The sequence below is a fragment of the Delphinapterus leucas genome, chromosome 3 (assembly GCF_059928025.1).
Source record: "Delphinapterus leucas isolate spDelLeu-1000000601 "Yukka" chromosome 3, BTC_Dleu_Yukka2, whole genome shotgun sequence".
NCBI lineage: Eukaryota > Metazoa > Chordata > Mammalia > Artiodactyla > Monodontidae > Delphinapterus > Delphinapterus leucas.
In genome coordinates this window covers 151435526-151454746 of record NC_143131.1, presented here as the reverse complement: position 1 = coordinate 151454746, position 19221 = coordinate 151435526, and the positions used below count along the sequence as shown (strand labels likewise).

Here is a 19221-nt window from a genome sequence, read left to right as displayed (position 1 = left end):
TGATCTTAAGGAGGGATACACATAGTTCTGAGTGAGCAGTCCTGCCTGAGGTTCAGAAGCTGTGTAGCTGGAAGATTTTTTTCGTTGTTGGGGCTTCAAAAATGAGTGATGGTTTGCCAGATGTGAAGTGTGAGGTGAGCTTCCCAGCAACCTCACAACCCCATGACTCCCATCAGTCACTCAGTGCATTCATTGCCTCAACGTGCCGTAGCTTCTGTATGTCATTCATTCGGTCATTCATTTATCCGTTGATTTATGCCATCAAATTTAGTATATGTATTATACTCCTTTTGTGGGCCATTTGCTAAGCAGTAGTGAAATGTGTAAGAAAGATGCTGCATTTACCTTCATTTTATATGTCAACACCAATGGCTAGAGTTATTGGCACGTAGGCATTCTAATCCAAAGATTTTTCAATTCAAACTATTGGGTTGGCCAGAAAGTTCCTTTGGGTTTTTTGTAACATCCACGGAAAAACCCGAAGGAACTTTTGGCCAACCCAGTGTGTGAGTTATTATAGTCAGATGGGTAACATGACTTGGTTTTGAATAGAAGTACTTAGTTATATTCTACAGTGGACAAGAGCATTTAGAGGTTATATAATGCATCTGATCATAGTATCGAACCTGATCAGAAAAACAAAGAAAACAGAATTCTTCTGGAGCTTGCTTTATATACTTGTTTCCACACAATCCAAATAATTCCCATTCACTACAATTCTGGGAGAACATAAGAGCACACAGCAATTTTAGGTAGGTTATCTTGTTGGTTCTGACAGCGTCCCTATGGATCATGAATATAGACTCCATGACTTTTCCAGAAACATAGGAATAGTATGTGGTAGAACTCTAACTTGATTGTAGTGTTCACTTCACCATGCCCATGAGAGAACTCTGAAATTCCTAGATGCCTCTCATACTTCTTTTTCTTCTGATATATCTTTTTATAGTTTTAAAGTAACGTTTTTTTCCTTACATAGCTTTCCTTTAACAAGAAGGCAAATATTTTCTTTTTTTTTTTAAGTAAAATAAGTAAAACAGTGGGGTAATGTAGCTACCAATATAAAAATGTTTACATTTCTAAAATATGGTAGATTTAGGGAACTGTGAACATAGCCATTTGTGTGTGTGTGTGTGTGTGTGTGTGTGTATAGAAATATAGCTTCAATAAATTAGATTTCGTCACAAATACAAAATTATATTTTTTAACATATTGATATTTCACTTCATCATATGATATAACCACGTGCTGAAAATGAAGATGAATTTGGAATTTCAAAGACACACGCAAAAGTATAATCCATCAATGGTCCTCATTCTTCTTGGTGAATCCTTCCCTTTTAGGATATTTCCTTTCACTGAAATGACTGGACATAAGGCATGTCAATGCAAAACATAAGTGAAGAATTTAGAGAAGCTAAATTTTACCAGGGGAATAGATGGGAAGTAGAGATTAAGGAAGCAGGGAGCCATTGAAAAATGTTGGGTGGAATTGAGAGGGGCTTAATGTAGCTTAAGGGAGATGGGCTTTCAAGAGAGCTCCGAAGTCGGACGAGTGGAAACAAGAAAGTGATAGAGAGCTATAAGGAAGGGTCAGCAACTGTTTAGTAACTGTGCGCCTCTGCAAGACCCCAGTGCCTGGTGTTGTGGACTCAGTGGAGTTCTCAAGATTCTTGAGGTCTGGAAAAACATGTTCTCGTCAGATGAGAAGAAAAGATCTAAAAAAGATAAAGCAAGTCTGAGAGGTGGAGTAGAAATTGAAATTTAGGACTATTGTTGTCAGTGGCACACTATGAGCAACTTTTAAAAGCCTTGTTAGGGTAAAAATGCACTTTTTGGCTTTTTAAGAAAGCATACTATGAAGAAAGAAATAATTGATCATATACTCAGAGCTAAGCATAACTATTGGCTTGCTGTCCCTCCCATAACAACCAAAAATTGAGGGGAAGGGAGAGCAAAGATGCTGATCTTGTGAGCTTCAGATTGCCACAGCAGCCAGCAAACAACGATTGGACCGTAGATCAGTATTTCAAGCAAACAGTCTTGACTGTTTTACCAGCATAATCCCAGGATCTTCACTTTAAGCCAATGTTCTTTGCCCTAAGAGAGCGTCACGCAAAGCATTTGTTTCTTTGTGAGTGAAGAACAATTAATTTAGTTCAACTCACTTCGTTGAGCATGTACTATGTGAAAAAACCATACCTAGTCCATAAATCGTAGTTCTCCATGACCATAACCACTGGAGGCTGCTGTTTCAGCATACCAACAGAGGCAGTGAATCTCTAGAAGCAAAACAATCTAGGCCAAAACAAATTAGTAAAGGATGTCTGAGGGTAAGTGGTTTTTTTTAATTGATATAAAATTTATATCCAGTGAAATGCACAGTTGAGTACTCTCTTCTACATGATTTTTTTTCCACCTTGAATTCTGTGAAACCAGTTTGCCCTGGTCTTTCTCCTACACCTTTGGCTATTCCACCCCTCTCTCATCATAGTTACCTATCGCTTCACTAAATGTTGATATTCCAATGTCTGACTTCTTCTCTTCTCAGGTTACATATTCTCTTTATACTGTGTTGCTTTCAATAACCTCATCAGCATCACATCTACAAATCTAGACCCTATTTCCCATCTGCTCCATTCGTATATATCCAGCAAGCAATGGGACCTCTTTGCTTAGTGGTCCCATAAGAACTTTAAATTTGTCATGTGCAAGAATGAACTTATTGCCTCTCACTACAAACATGCTTTTAATTATGTTTTCATTATTAGCACTAATGAAAACATACTATTCAAAACAATTCAAGCAATCGAGCACTTTTGTGTGATAAGGGATGTGTCAAACATTATAAATCAGGTAACCCTCTTTTGGGAGAACTGATAGTTTAGCCATTTATTCACACCAAACCTGGCCATCATTCTGGAACTTTCCTCCTTCCTCATTGCACCCACCCAGAATCCCCCCAAAATTTCACCTCCCCCTCATCATCGTGGTCCTTGCTTCTTTCTCTGGAATCTCTCAAATCTGTTTCTTTGTCCTTGTCAAAAATCTTTCTACTTTCTTTCCAGACTTCCACACAGGGAGTATTGTTACAACAGATTCAGACTCTGTTCCTTAGGCATAGAGGTAACGGAGGGATGAATTCTGATTGGAGATTTACTCATCAACCATGTATTGAGTTTCTGTTAGGCATAAAATAAGTCTATTAAAGTAGCAGAACAGAATTAGTCCGAGTGGAGCAAGCGAGCTGAGTGCTTGAGTAGTCGAGTCCCGGAGACCGGTAGCGCTTGCAGCATGGCTGACCAGCTGACTGAAGAGCAGATTGCAGAATTCAAAGAAGCTTTCTCACTATTTGACAAGGATGGTGATGGAACTATAACAACAAAGGAGTTGGGAACTGTAATGAGGTCTGTTGGGCAGAATCCCACAGAAGCAGTTACAGGACATGATTAATGAGGCGGATGCTGATGGTAACGGCACAATTGACTTCCCGGAATTTCTGACAATGATGGCAAGAAAAATGAAGGACACAGACAGTGAAGAAGAACTTAGAGAAGCATTCCTTGTGTTTGATGAGGATGGTAATGGCTATATTAGTGCAGCAGAGCTCCGCCATGTGATGACAAACCTTGGAGAGAAGTTAACAGATGAAGAGGTTGATGAAATGTCAGGGAAGCAGATATTGACGGTGATGGCCAAGTAAACTAAGAAGAGTTTGTACAGATGACAGCAAAGTGAACACATTGTACAGAACGTGTTAAATTTCTTGTACAAAATCGTTTATTTGACTTTTCTTTGTTTGTAACTTATCTGTAAAAGGTTTCCCCCTATTGTCAAAAAATATGCGTGTATAGTAATTAGGACTTCATTCCTCCATGTTTTCTTCCCTTATCTTACTGTCATTGTCCTGAAACCTTATTTTAGAAAAATTGATCAAGTAACATGCTGCATGTGGCTTACTCTGGATATATCTAATAAGCCCTTCTGCACATCTAAACTTAGATGGAGTTGGTCAAATGAGGGAACATCTGGGTTATGCCTTTTTTTTTAAGTAGTTTTCTTTAGGAACTGTCAGCATGTTGTTGTTGAAGCGTGGAGTTGTAACTCTGCATGGACTGTGGACAGTCAACAATATGTACTTAAAAGTTGCACTATTGCAAAACGGGTGTTTTATCCAGGTACTCGTACACTATTTTTTTGTACTGCTGGTCCTGTACCGGAAACATTTTCTTTTATTGTTACTTGCTTTTTAAACTTTGTTTTAGCCACTTAAAGAAAATCTGCTTTTGGCACAATTTGCCTCAAATCCATTCCAAGTTGTATATTGCTTTATTATCTTCACGGTGCTATGTCCCTCTCTAAATCATCTAGTTTATTATCTGGTTTCCTACTTTATAGTCTTTCTCCACTCTCGTATGTAAGCTTGCTAAGGACAGGGGTGTGTTCTAACTTGTTCATTACTCCATCCTTATTGTGTAGATACAGTGGTAAACACACAGTAGGTGCTCAGGAAATATTTGTTGCATGTTAACAAGTAATCTTCCCTCCAGCCTTAAATGAGAGTTTTTGACTGGCGCAGTGATTCATATTCACCTCTGCGGATTTGTATAATACCATTATGAAATGTTGCTGGGTGTATTATCTGCCTCATAGGGATATAAGGATGTTATAAGGATTAAATGAGATAATGTATATGAAAGTTACTTTGTTAGAGAAACAAAAACTTATAATAGTATTTATGATCACTCTCCTGATTTCACAGATGAGCAGATGAGAAACCTGGAGCCCCAGTGGGTACATAATCACCCAAGGGCATAGATATCAGCTCTTACATCTTCTGCCAACCATCACAAAGATGCTTTTACATATTTTTTTCCCCTTTATGCTGAATGTCCCTCACTGAAAGGTCATAAGGATGACAAAGATGTTTCTGAAAATTAGAAAGGGAGGAGTAAAGCCACTTTTTGTTGAGAAAGAGCGTGCAGATCAGTAAAAACAGCCACAGGGAATATAGGAATGAAAAATTCAGGGTAGAATTTGGCCTACTGGCCCAGATGGGAATAAACTAGTTGCGATGTTTAATGTGAAGCTATAGAAAAGTTAATAGGTTTGTGAACAAATGTTCCAAACTCTCAGCTCAGGGTATGATTTCCCAATTCAAGAAACTTTTCTACCCTGAGGGTAACAAGTTTTACTCAGCTTTTGTGCAAAGAAACTGCCACTATTTCATATTTTCTTTTCTTTTTCTGTTTCCTTAATAAAAGTATTCAGTATTACTTGGTGGAGTTCTGCCCTATTGTTTGATATCATGACACTTTCTTCCAGGCAGTGCGGTGTCCTGTCATTGGGAGCCATTGGTGCTAACCAGAATGGTGTACAGTACCAGGGAGTATGCTAGTATATTGAGTTATATCTCATATTCTTATGTAATTCACAAACCAGCCCTTGAAAAGAACTCAATTTCGGACCTGTGTGATGTCATTTGTGGTATACTTAAGCCACACTTTATTTTTAATTTGATATATGCTCATTAAAAAACATTATCTTACTTGCTTTAGGGTCACACAACTAGTAAGTGAAGGAACCAGTCTTCCAAACTCCATTATTTGCATTTTTAAAAATTGTTTAGCATTTATATGAAGGCAAAAATTAACCTTCCAGCTCTGTTATCAATTTCTGTATCCCAGTGGATATACCAATGTCCTCTGAAGTTGCATAGCTCTGATTTGTCATGAGGTGGCAATGTGACAACACCTTGAATTGGATCTATGATGAATTCCCCCACCTTGGTGAATTTCTGAGGGAGCTGTCCAGAGCTGAGTTTGCTATGGAATGGCCACTGAGTGAGGAGGCATGAGAACAGACTTCTAGGGCTTGAATATTTGATTTTATGCACATCCAGTCTTAGCTTCTAGCTGAAGAATCCTAATGTGGAACCCTAGGAGAATTTGCTTTCTGGATTTCAAATACAAAAGTTCAAAGCGGTCAGGTTCTATTTAAAAAGCCCACATGCAAAAGTAAGTGAAGTACCTTGAAATTGCCAGTGAAGAGGTCATCCTGAAATCTACAGAGTAAAAAAATGAGTTTTAGAGGAGGAAAATATGTTTTCAAATAAGGGAATGTATATTATAGCTTTTCAAATTCCATTCATTCAGAGAAAGTGAATAAACAGGGATAAAAGACCTTGAACAAGACTCTTTTTCATGTCTATTTAAATAAGAACTTTATTCAATTTGTGGTACTATTAAATAGGAATACAATATTAAATAGCTTAAAACTTATAGTGGTATTTCTTATATCCAAATATGTGAAAAGAATTTTATATAATTTATTATGGCTCATTCTGAGGTGGCTCTGAAATTATGAATTGTGAACACTGTCTAATACTTTTCCCTAAAATATTAATAAATTTATACTTATGTATTCTTAAAACTTCAAATATTATATTAAAATAATGTTCATATTATCATTTAAAGATCTAGAATGTAATTTCCCAGTCTTGATTTTAATTCGATTATATGAAAGCTGAAAATATAAGATTGTAACACTTTTTCTTAGATTGTGGTTATTTTTTAAAAAGTCATTCACCTGTTGAATCATTCAGTAGATATATAGTGGCACATTCCAAGCTGTGGTCACGTGGTTCCAGCCTCCATTAGACTTATAGTCTAGTGCAGGAAAGGTTAAGTAAACTGAAGCTTAAAATGCACGATAATAAGTGCTATGATGGGGTTGGTACAGCGTATTATAATCACACACTGCAGGATCCTCTTATTTGAATTTGGTGGGGGGGCTGGTCAGAGAGAGTTCCCAGGGAAAGTGATATGGAAGGTGATACCTGAAGTATTAGTAGAATTCAGCCAAGCAAAGAGATGGAGAAGAATCTTTCAGTCACAGTGAGCATAATATGTGAAAGTATGGAGACAAAAGAGGATGTGGTGTTCTTCGAAGAGAAGTTAAATTTAACTAAAAGTTAGAATTCTTAAAAGATAAAACAGGGACTGGGGATAATAAATAAGACTGAGGCAGTAAGCTGAGGTTGTACCATGGAAGCATGAACATCCTTCTAAGAGCATTGGGATTCTGTAGTAAGGTTTTAAATAAGGAAGCTGCCTGGTCAGGTTCACATTTTAGAAAAGTCATTTCAGTGTAAAGAAAAGATCACGGTTAGGTGAGAGCCTAAGTCTAGAGGCTGAGGGACTCTTTTGGAATCTGCTACAGTGGTTCCAGATGATACATGATGCTGGCCTCAACTAGAATAGCACTAAGTGTTGATGGAGAGAAGTAGCTGGAATCATCATTTTTTAGAAGATTAAATTGAGAGAGCTTCACAGCTGTTTGGAAGTAGAGGAGGGTGAGAATATGAGGTCAGGGAAGCTAATTAGATTTCTGGAATCTGCAGCAGTGGTGGCTGGTTCCACTTCCAAAGATAGAAAACACAGAAGTTTGCAAGTGAAGGTAGTGAGATCATTTGGGGGCATAGAAAGTTTTATGTTTCTGTAGGACTCTAAATGAAATGGCTAGCAGAAATTTGGGCCTGTGGATTTTGAAGCTCAGGAATGAGATGTGACCTAGAGATATAAAGTTTAGAACTTTTATCAGGTGGATGGTAATTGAGCATTTAGGAATGGATGATATTACCCAAGGAAGATGTTGAAGAGATTCTCAAACTTTGGGGTCAGATGAATTACCCAGGAGGTGTGATAAAATTCAGAATCCTGGGCACCAACTCCAGAGTCTTACTGAGTAGTTATAGGATGTAGCTCACAAATCTACACGCTTGACAAATAGAGTTCCATGATTTTGATGCAGATGATCCTCTGACCCCACTTTCAAGTAAAAGGAAAAGTGGATCTTGCATAGGAGCCTAAGTAGTATCAGCACATAAAAGATGGACAGAGGAGGAGGAACCCGGAAAGAAGGCTGGTGAAGAAGTAACCATAGGTGTGGAAGGAAAATTAAAAGTATAAAATATCACTAATTACATGGAAAGAGAATCAGTATAAGAGAAGGAATCATCGACAGGGCCAGAAGTGTTGAGACAGGAAGTAAAGATAAAGGCTGGAATACACCTACTACATGTAACAAAAAGGAGGTCATAACAAAGTTGGCAAGAATAGTTTCAGTAGAATAATGTGGGCTGAAGCCAGATTGCAGTGGGTTGAGGGTTGAATATGATATGAGGATGAAGAGACATGAAGCAGAGACAAAATCTTTTACAAGTAGTTAGAAGGGATGGAGGAGGTTGCTACAGCAGGATATGGGTAGGGGTGAATGTTTTAGGAAGGAAACAGCGTGAGTCAAAGTCTTATCTCACCCTTGGCCTGCTCTTATCTCTAATTTTTTTGGAGCTTTTCGTCTTATCAACTTATGAATGGATATATTATACAATTCAGCAATAAAAAGAATGGGTTGTGTGTTAAGTTTATGTCGAAATTTCTAAGAAACTACCAAATACTTTTCCACAGAGCTGTTCTGTTTTACATTTGGATATTGGGGAGCAAATTAAGGTGCTGCTTTGTGTTTTGTGCATTATGGTTATGCCCAAAAATACTGAAATATGCCTGAATATTAGCCTGACCCCTAGTGGTGGTCCACATCCATGGGGCTAAACGTGGAACTGAGTTTTTTCTACGCTTTCCATCACATGAGCTGCCACTCCACCTCCATCGTTTCTTGCAAACACATAACAGTAGAGAGATGGTGTAAATATGCCCAAACAAATTTAGATGGTGTACTGCGGGGTCCAGTGGGGCAGAAGGAGGGAAGTCCTTACACCCTGCTACCTGCTTGAGATCAATACCTGCTGTCCTAGCTTCAGCATCACCACCATCCGGGGGACTTTGAGAAAAATACTGAACTTCATTTAAGCTCAATTTCCTCATATTTACAACGACGATTATAGTAATACCTACCTTAGAGTGATTAAGTGAGGTTAAATGAGATTGTGTATGTAAAGCGCCTAACACAGTTCAGCCCAGAGTTGACATTCACGAAAGAGCAGGTGTTCATATTTCATAATGATAAAAACAATCAATAATGTAGTCAAATCCTACAATGAAATTTTATTCATGATATTTTTTTTTCTGGTTCTCATTTGCTTGCATTCCATGTTAATGTTCTCTATTTCAATTGGAACCTCTTTAAATTTAGGACTGGGTTTTATTTGATAAAGATAAAAGCCACAACCATACCAACAATAACATCCTCTATTATTTTAGAGTAACTATATATCAAGACATTGCTAAAATATTTCTTATGTAAAATTTAATGCTGAAACAGTTTTATGAGGTAGGCAAAGATCTCAGATGGTCTATGTTAAAGATTTTCATCTGTACCTTTTTCACCCAGACCCCACATCTTGACTCCTTGATGTGCTGGCCCTGCCAGTGGCAATGATAATATCAGTTACAGATGGTTGATACAAGAAATACAAAGATTATGTACAAAGTATTGATATTGATACTGATATTGATAAAGCTAGCTTTCTTCTCTTTGAGCTTTTCCATTCTAGAAAGCTAGCTCTCACCGAGAAAAAAAGCTACCTCTTATTTAACCCTTGAGAAACAAAAACAGAATGAACAAAAATCTATTTGCTTCTTTTATTACCCCAACGATACTAGGGCTGACTGTTGTTATTTTTAATTATTATGTTTCCAGGTATTTTTCCCCCGCACTCAACCGACTGATTAATAACCACATAATTTCTCTTTAACAATGACTTCTTCAGCTTATGTCAGAACAAATAATGAACATCCAGAACTATAAAGGACAAACCAGAACATTAATCCTTATGTCCCTTATTCATTGGCCAACAAACTTACTAGGCCTCTTACTGAACTCATTTGCGCCCCTACGCAACTTTCAATAACCTTAGGCACAGTGGTCCCTTTATGAGAAGGCACTGTGATCACTGGCTTCTGCCATAAAGCAAAAGCATCTGTAGGCCGCTTTCTATCACCCGGGGCACCAATCCCTCTTATCCCTATGCTAGTAATTATTGAAACTATTAGCTTATTTATCCAACCAATAGCCCTAGCCCTATGACTAACAGACAGTATCACAGCCGGTCACCTGTTAATTCACCTAATCAGAGGAGCATCCCTTTCCCTATTAAGCATGAATCCTCCCACAGCCCTCATTATATTTATTAGTCTTGTTCTTCTCACTTTTCTCGAATATGCAGTAGCCCTTATTCAAGCTTACGTGCTCACCCTGTGAGTGAGCCTCTACCTACACAATGACACCTAATGACTCACCAAACCCATGCGTATCATATAGTAAATCCTCGTCCCTGACCTCTTACAGGAGCCCTCTTAGCCCTTCTCTTAGCATCCCATCTAGTCATATGATTCCATTTTAACTCAACTTTTTTATTATCCTCGGGCTGATTAACTAGTATGTTAACAATATGTCAATGATGATGAGACATCACCAGGGAAAGCACTTTTCAAGGCCATCACACACCAGTTTCATTCAAAAAGGATGTTGATATGGCATAATTCTGTTTATTATTTCAGAGGTTCTCTTTTTTATAGGCTTCTTCTGAGGTTTTCATCACTCAAGTCTTGCCCTTACACTTGAACTAGGTGGTTGCTAACCACCAACAGGCATTCACCCCCTAAATCCATTAGAAGTACCACTTTTCAACACCTGTCTTACTGGCCTCTGGAGTACCTATTACCCAAGCTCATGACAGCTTGATAGAAGGAAATTGTAAGCATATTCCTCAAGCTCTTTTGATTACAATCTCCCTAGTTTACTTTACACTACTGCAAGCCTCAGAATATTATGAAACAGCTTTTACAATCTCAGATGGAGTACACAGGTCAACAGTCTTCATAACCAAAGGTTTCCATGGCCTACACATGATCATTGGCTCTACTTTTCCTCATTGTCTGCTGCCTGTGCCAACTACAGTTTCAAATCATTTCAGATTTGAAGCCACTGCCTGATACACTTTGTAGACATAGTATGGCTGTTTCTATACATCCCCATTTATTGATGAGGGTCTATTCTGTTTTTTCTTTTATTGGGGTAGAGTTGTTTTACAATGTTGTGTTAGTTTCTACTGTACAGTGAAATGGAGTTGAGGGTGTGTTCTTTTAGTATCAATTAGTTGTCTTCCAGTCAATTAGTACAATCTGAAAAGAATAATAAACCTTATACCATTAACCACAAACATAGTACTAGCTTCACTACTTGTACTTAGCGAATTCTGACTTTCCCGACTAAAGACAGATACAGAAGAATCAAGTCCTTACAAATGCGGATTTGACCCCATAGGATTTTCCATAAAGATTTTCCTGGTAGCCGTTACATTTCTCCCCTTGATCGAGAGAAATTGCCCCCCTTCGGCCCCTGCCCTGAGCAGTCCAAACTAGCAACCTAAAAACAATACTCATCATAGCACTAATCCTGATCTCACTACTAGCAGTAAGTATAGCCTGTGAGTGAACTCAAAAGGGATCAGAATGACACAAATATGATAATTAGTTTAAATGAAAACAAATGATTTTGTCTCGTTAAACTATGATTAAACTCATAATTACTGAGTATCTTTTGTCTACATAAATATTATTCCAGCATTCACAGTTTCCCTTATAGGGCTATTAATTTATTGATCTCACTTAATATCTTCTCTGCTATGTCAGGAAGAAATAATATTATCATTATTCATTATAGCAACCCTAATAATTCTAAATGTCCATTTCACTCTAGCTAGCATAATACTCGTCATCTGACTAATATTCATAACCTGAAAAGCTGCGCTAGGTTACCCCTGCTAGGAATATTATCAAACACCTATGGCACTGATTGCATCGAAATACAAACCTTCTCCAGTGTTAAAATTACTGTTCTAACTATTATATTCATGCCACTAACACGTTTATCGAAAAGCAATATAATTTGAATTCACACCACAACCTACAGCATACTAATTAGTTTTGTTAGTCTTTACCTTTCTAACAGCAGCCTTAACTTTAATCTTCTCTGACCCTCTGTCAGCACCTTTACCAACTCGAACGGCATGACCCTTACCACTAACACTCAGAGCTAGGCAATTCCAGCTACCTAAAGAATCACTGGCTTGGGAAAAAAGCAAACAAACTGTCTATTACTATATTAATCATGCTACATATATTCTTAATCTTAACATTCAAGGCCATGGAAATGATTCCATTCTACAGCTGATTTGAAGCAACACAAGTCCCAACATTAGTTATTATTACTTGATGAGGAAACCAAACAGAACGGCTTAATGCAGGACTCTACTTTTTTATTTTACTCACTAGTGGCATCCCTTCCACTTCTAGTTGCACTAATGTCTATCCAAAATACTACAGGCTCGCTAAACTTTTTAACAATGCAGTACTGAGCCCAAACAATATCTAACTTTTGATCCCATATTTTCACACAATTAGTGTGTAAAGTGGCTTTTATAGTAAAAATACCCCTTTATGGGTTACACCTATGATGTCAAAAATGCACGTAGAAGCCCTTATCGCCTGATCTATGATTCTTGCAGCCCTACAACGCAAACATGGTGGCTACGAATCACAATAATCCTGAAACCCCTAGCAAAGTATGTAGGGTACCCATTCCTTATATTGTCCTTCTAAGGAGTAATTATAATGAGCTCAATCTGCTTGCACGAAACAGACTTAAACTAGCTCATCACATGCGCCTCCGTTAAGCACGTGTCACTTGTCATAGTAGCTCTTCTTACCCAAACACCTTCAAGTTCCATAGGAACTAGGGCCCTAATAATCACCCACAGCCTCACATCGTCTATATTATTTTGCCTGGCAAATTCAAATTATCAGCGTGTTCATAGCTGAAACATAATTTTAGTCCGTGGTCTACAAACATTTCTTCCACTAATGGCAACATGATGACTACTAGTAAATCTTACAGACCTAGCCCTGCCCCCAACAATCAACTTAATCAGAGAACTATTTGTAGTAATATCTTTCTTCTAGTCCAATATCACTATTATCCTCACAGGGGCTAAGACAGTATTACCGCCCTATACACTCTCTCTGTATTAATCATAACACAACGAGGTAAATATATGTATCATACCAACAATATCAAACCACCATTTACATGAGAAAACACCCTCATAACTCTTGACCTATTACCCCTTCTGCTCCTATAACTCAACCCAAAATTATTTGGGGACCTAGGTACTGTAATAGACTTTAACAAAAACATTAGGCTGTGAAGTAAAAGAAGCTTAAATCTCCTTTTTACTGAAAAGCTTAGCCTTTTCTCGGGTGAGCCTCCTCACTCTGGAAAGCTAGCTCTTACCCAAAGCCAGCTACCGCTTATTTACCCCTGAGAAACAAAAACAGAATGAGCGAAAATCTGTTTGCCTCTTTCATTTCCGCAAAGATAATAGGGCGCCTGTTGTTATTTTATTTTATTTTTTAAAATTAATTAATTTAGCTATTTATCTTTGGCTGCGTTGGGTCTGAGTTGCTGCACGCAGGCTTTCTCTAGTTGTGGCGAGCCAGGGTTACTCTTCGTTGTGGTGCGTGGGCTTCTCATTGCGGTGGCTTCTCTTGTTGTGGAGCACGGGCTTCAGGCTTGTGGGCTTCAGTAGTTGTGGCTCGCGGGCTCTAGAGCGCAGGCTCAGTAGTTGTGGTGTACGGGCTTAGTTGCTCTGCGACATGTGGGATCTTCCCGGACCAGGGCTCGAACCCCTGTCCCCTGCATTGGCAGGTGGATTCTTAACCACTGCACCACCAGGGAAGTCTTGTTATTGTTTTAATTATTCTGTTTCTGAGCATTTTATTCACATCCAACCAACTCAGCTACCTCCTCAATGAGGAGAAATGTGGGCATCTGTGACCTCCTCAGACTCAGTATCTCACGAGCGTTTGTTACTCTGGAGAAGAGACGACACAACACCAGGAATGGCCAGTACCTGATGATTATTCCAATCAGCCATTTGGCAATTTAAGATAGTTGCATTCTTTTTCCCACCCCACCCTAAGCACATTTATTTCCTTTTTTTTTCACTGTAATAGCTGAGTTTCACCCTAAAATAGTCAAAGGATTCTATTCACATTTTGTCCTTGTAGATTAATGATAGTGTTAAGACACACAGTTCCTTCATGGAAAGTAAGAAAGCGTCTTCTTGGCCACATGTGATTAGCACCATCCAGACTTCTGCCTCACATGCCTGGTGAGGCGTGCATTCTCTTCAGTATCCAGTTGTTTTTCAAGAGAGATGTGTAAATTAAAGTAGTGACAACGATGTTAACATATGTGTTAGGCAACAAAATAGATGGCGCTGATGCAGATGGTGTTACAAGTTGTATTTTCAACTTGGGTCTGCATTTGGAAAATATTTCTACTATTTCCTTCCTTCAATGTCATCAATTTTAATGGCTTCTATTCCATCTAATTTTTAAGCTGTAAATATATTCTAGTATTTGAAAAGGAAATCAAAACGATCCTTTGTAACAGAGGCTGAACCTAGTTTGTTTTCTCAGCAAAATTAGTCTTCAGTTTATATGTATCTAAATGCTGGATTATGAGTTCCCAAATCCGTAATTTACCCTAGAATTCTTCAGTTAATAAAAACCGATGTGAGAATAAGTTTGTCTCATATGATTATTAAAAAACCTCTGAGCAAGCATTTAAATATTAGGAGATTTCATATAAAAAATCTTCCTTTGGGCTTCTCTGACAAATCAATGGTTTCGAAATGCTTTCAGAGACCTGAGTAGGGCCTGGACAAGTCATACGCACTAACACTCTCCTATCAGCCTGAGAGCCCCTGGACAGTTTTGACTTTTGCTTAATATCAGTGGATATTTAGTCTACTGAAATATTTTAATCCATCTTTCCCTGTAGAAATTTGAACCTAAATTTAAAGGGGCTTTTCTAATGCAGTTCAAGCCAACAGGTATAATTCATTTTAAAGGTAATTTTTAGGACTAGCTTCAAAGTGTCTAGGCAAACATTTATTTAATTTCCTATGTTTCTGTAGAAATGATAATACCTAACAAATATTACTTACTCTTTGTCACATGCTGTGGTTTACATATCTCATATTTTAATTCTTACAACAAGCCGTAAGGTAGGTGCTAAATGCTATTATTAGTTTAACAAGGACAACCTGAACCTTCAAGAGGTATGTACATTGCCCAAGGTCGCAAAGCTTGCAAGAGGTTGAGCTGGGAAAATCTTTTCTCTAAAATTCATGTTCTTAACCACTCACTGTCTTACTCTGACATATATGTTCTAAACTAGTTTCAAATGTATCTTTAAAAATAATTTAAATATGGATACTTTAAAACACATAAATATATAAATAGGGATATTTATATAAAGAAACATTTATCCTCGTTCTGAAGTAAAGGCTCCAGATACTCTCTGCTCCCTATGCCCCCTTTTAGGTCACAAAGGGACCTCTTTTTATGCATTGTCCACCAAAGGGGTCAGGGTTTGAATTCTCCCCTAGTCTTTTCCTTTTTTCCCTGTTGTAAATGAATTACGTATATGCCCTGAAGTAATTAGCAAAGACGCTGTTGTTCAGGTGAATTTTAAAATAATTAATCTGACCTAATACCTGTCAAGAATAATTAGGAGAAAATATGTCCTCCCTGAGCAGCTCTTTCAAGCTAAGATGCTAAAGCACGATGTCTCCTGTGTGTGCACTGCATGTGCACTGCGTGTGCACTGTGCTAAAAGTGAGAGGGCTAAAAGTGAGAGTAAATCTTAATGGTTTTAGAGGAAATGCTAAAATGATACCTCTTCAATTGCCACCTGGGCATCAGCTCTTCAGTTTCTATATCTGAATAAAAACAAGAAGCTGAACTAACGACAGGGATTCTGACATGAGTGATATCAGTGACTCCTTAAGACATTGTGGTTTGCAATTAAAACTTAAAAACTAATCCCTCCTCTTCCAAAAGGCTTTTGAATGAAGTCACATGCCCCATTTCACAGCCTGTTAATTTTCTTATCATAAGAGCTATTCAACTGTCTTCTAACCCTCTCTCCCATCCCCTACCTGTCCTTTTTTAAATGTTTAGCATCCTTAGTAATCTAATTAACTGGTGAAATTTCTCATGTAATAACCAAGTCCTAAGCAGTATGTTTCGAGAAAGATATTTTAGGAAAAATCAATAAGCAAGCTTTACCCACAGATGCAGTTTGTCAAGAAGGGGAGATAATCTCTGGCTGCAATGACGGCAGGTTTGAATATGATGACATTTGCTGTCCATGATTGTCTGGAGCCCTAAGCACTGCTCTGTCATTGTATAGCAACCTCTCTGCATGCCCTCTAACCTTGCCTTCTAATATATTAAGGGGCTTGTGGAAGAGGAGAACACTGGAGAACTTATATCTCACATCGCCACGCAGTTCAGAGTTAATAATTTCCTTATTAAACCTATGAACCCTTCACGTTTTGTAGTCCTGCCTGCCCAACCCCCTTCTAAGTTAGTTTCTAGGCAAACCAATAAACATGGAATTACATTAAGCTCCTTATTTCAAGGCTGCAGTTCAGGATTTTGCTGCATATTTGTTGGCTCATTTATGGAGACTGCAGCATAATATTCATTAATTCTGTTTAATCTCCAGTACTTCAGTGATTTGATTCTCAACCACATTACCTATGCCAGTTTGTCCATGTTTAAACCACCCCAGTGCTGTGATGCTGTTCTATATGTTGATTACCCAAAGGTTCTGTGAGCTCTAGTCTGGAATCACAGAGGCAGATTATCCACCATTTCCAGTTCTTGGTGATCACTCAGCACTTGAAGGTAACCTATTAGAAAATTTAAAATTTCAGCATCTGTCTTGAATGGCCAACATATCTGTAGCTGACTTTTAATAAGAAAGAATGTGCAGTTTAGGAATAGTCTGAAAAGGTAATAAGCATTTGCAAAAAGAAGGACATTGTTTGCTTTGACAAATTAAGGTTTTGATGTGAAAAAGAGCTTCTTGGAAATATCCCTTTATTGATATGAATCAAGGAATTGAGGTTTTAATTTCAAACTTACCCAGCACTATGTGAGAATGAATATTAATCTTCCAGCAGAACTGTTCTCTGTTTTGAATGTTGAATGTTTTGAGACATTCTCTAAAACACTCTTGCAAGTACTCTCTCGCTCTCTCTTTCTCTTTCTCTTTGTGTGTGTGTATGTGTGTGTGTGTACATCTACGTCTTCACAACCAAACAAAAACATAAATTAAATGTTTACTCTCTAGTTTCATAACATAAAGTAATCACTGATATTGGTCACACTGAAGGGTGGCTTGGAAAGGAGAGAAGTGAAGTCCTTTCAAATGCCGATTCAATATCTTTCCTTCACCTGCTTTCTGGTGGGGAAGGGTGTATAAGGCTGGGTGAAAAAAGTCAATTGAGTAGTTTTTGCAGGCTCAACCAAACTGTAATAGTTAATAATAGTTTTACTGGCAGGGTCTGGAACGGTGGTGCTCCTGTGTGTCGCTGGTGATGGAGGCTCTGCCAGGATTTCTCATTGTGCCCCCATCACTAGTGACACAGGAGCACCACTGTTTCAGACCCTGCCAGTAAAGCTACTATCCGTCACTGAGAATTTGCGTGCATCTGTTCTTTTTTTTTTTTTTTTTGCGTGCATCTGTTCTAACAGCTAGTATTACTTTTCACTTCTAAAAGTACCGTGAGCCCTGTGATAGGATAACTTGAATCAGTAGAACCACAGAACACTCTTCACTGCCCGCTGTGTGCCACATAGTACTGCAGATTCCAAGGATTCTACAGTCATTAAAACAAGAAAGGGCCCTACCTCCATTCAGTTGTTAAAGTAGCAGGGAAAACAGACAAAAACTATTGCAATGAGTCTATTAGTTATGCACATGTAAAGAAAGGCAAAATAGAAATTCAATGGCTATGGAACACACAGTAAGATCTAAATTACTCTAGCAATGATGAATTATATTTTTTAATTTATTAATGCTTATTTCCAAATGTTAGTTTGTACAAACATAAATCTGGATTTCATGTTACACCGAGGGAACTGTGTACAGAGTAGGCTAGTAGACTCAGTAGGTTAAACTGTTTCTTTCTTTTATATATATATAAATATATATATGTATATTTATGTATTTATGTATGTATGTGTGGCTGCGTTGGGTCTTCCTTGCTACGCGCAGGCTTTCTCTAGTTGCAGCGAGCAGGGGCTACTCTTCATTGCGGTGTGCGTGCTTCTCATTGCGGTGGCTTCTCTTGTTGTGCAGCACGGGCTCTAGGTGCACGGGCTTCAGTAGTTGTGGCTCACGGGCTCTAGGGCGCAGGCTCGGTAGTTGTGGTGCATGGGCTTAGTTGCTCCGCGGCATGTGGGATCTTCCTGGACCAGGGATGGAACCCATGTCCCCTGCATTAGCAGGCAGATTCTTAACTGCTATGCCACCAGGGAAGTCCCTAAACTGTTTCTTAAAATAGGTGTGTGTTTTTTTTTTTCCTTTGAGCTATCAGGGTATTTAGAAAACATTTCACCTAATCCTTCTCCAGGTAAGGAGAAATGTCTTATCCAAACTAATAATACCATCTTTTTAAATGAATGGAATATTTAGTGTATACTAGGAACTATGTTATTCTCTACTTTTAACCAATTTTTATTGTGAAATTTAGTATCCTTAAGGATGAGTCTATAATAAAAGATATGTAGGTCACTGATTTATCAAAAAAAAAAGAAAAAAGAAAAAAGAAAAAAGACACGTATGTAATGCCACTCAGGTCAAGAAATGGATAATTGCTTGCTTCCCAGATTTGCTGAGCAGCCCAGCCTACTTCTGACTCCATTCCTTCCCCCCTCCCTACTGCCCTTCTTCTGAGGGTCATGATTATAATTTAGCTTTTCTTTATAGTTTTACACATTCACATGCATTCAAAAATGATGTATTTTAGGGCTTCCCTGGTGGCGCAGTGGTTGGGGGTCCGTCTGCTGATGCGGGGGGCGCAGGTTCGTGCCCCGGTCCGGCGGGATCCCGCGTGCCGCAGAGCAGCTGGGCCCGTGAGCCATGGCCGCTGAGCCTGCGCGTCCAGAGCCTGTGCTCCGTGGCGGGAGAGGCCGCGGCGGTGAGAGGCCCGCGTACCGCAAAAACAAACAAAAATGATGTTTTAAAATGTACTTTTAACTTCAGATAAACTGATTTGTAGTAGTGTATATGCCTTTATGTCTATCTTCTTTCACACAACTCAACATTTGTGATAGTA

The 19221-nt window shown here is 38.4% G+C and overlaps 1 long non-coding RNA gene and 1 pseudogene across 3 annotated transcripts in view; both read left to right on the top strand.

Moving 5' to 3' along the window:
- LOC149749756 (uncharacterized) overlaps positions 1–19221 on the top strand; it is an 80220-nt gene that overhangs the window by 35983 nt on the left and 25016 nt on the right. The window lies entirely within an intron of this gene.
- Positions 178–11083, top strand: LOC149749757 (calmodulin pseudogene; annotated as a pseudogene).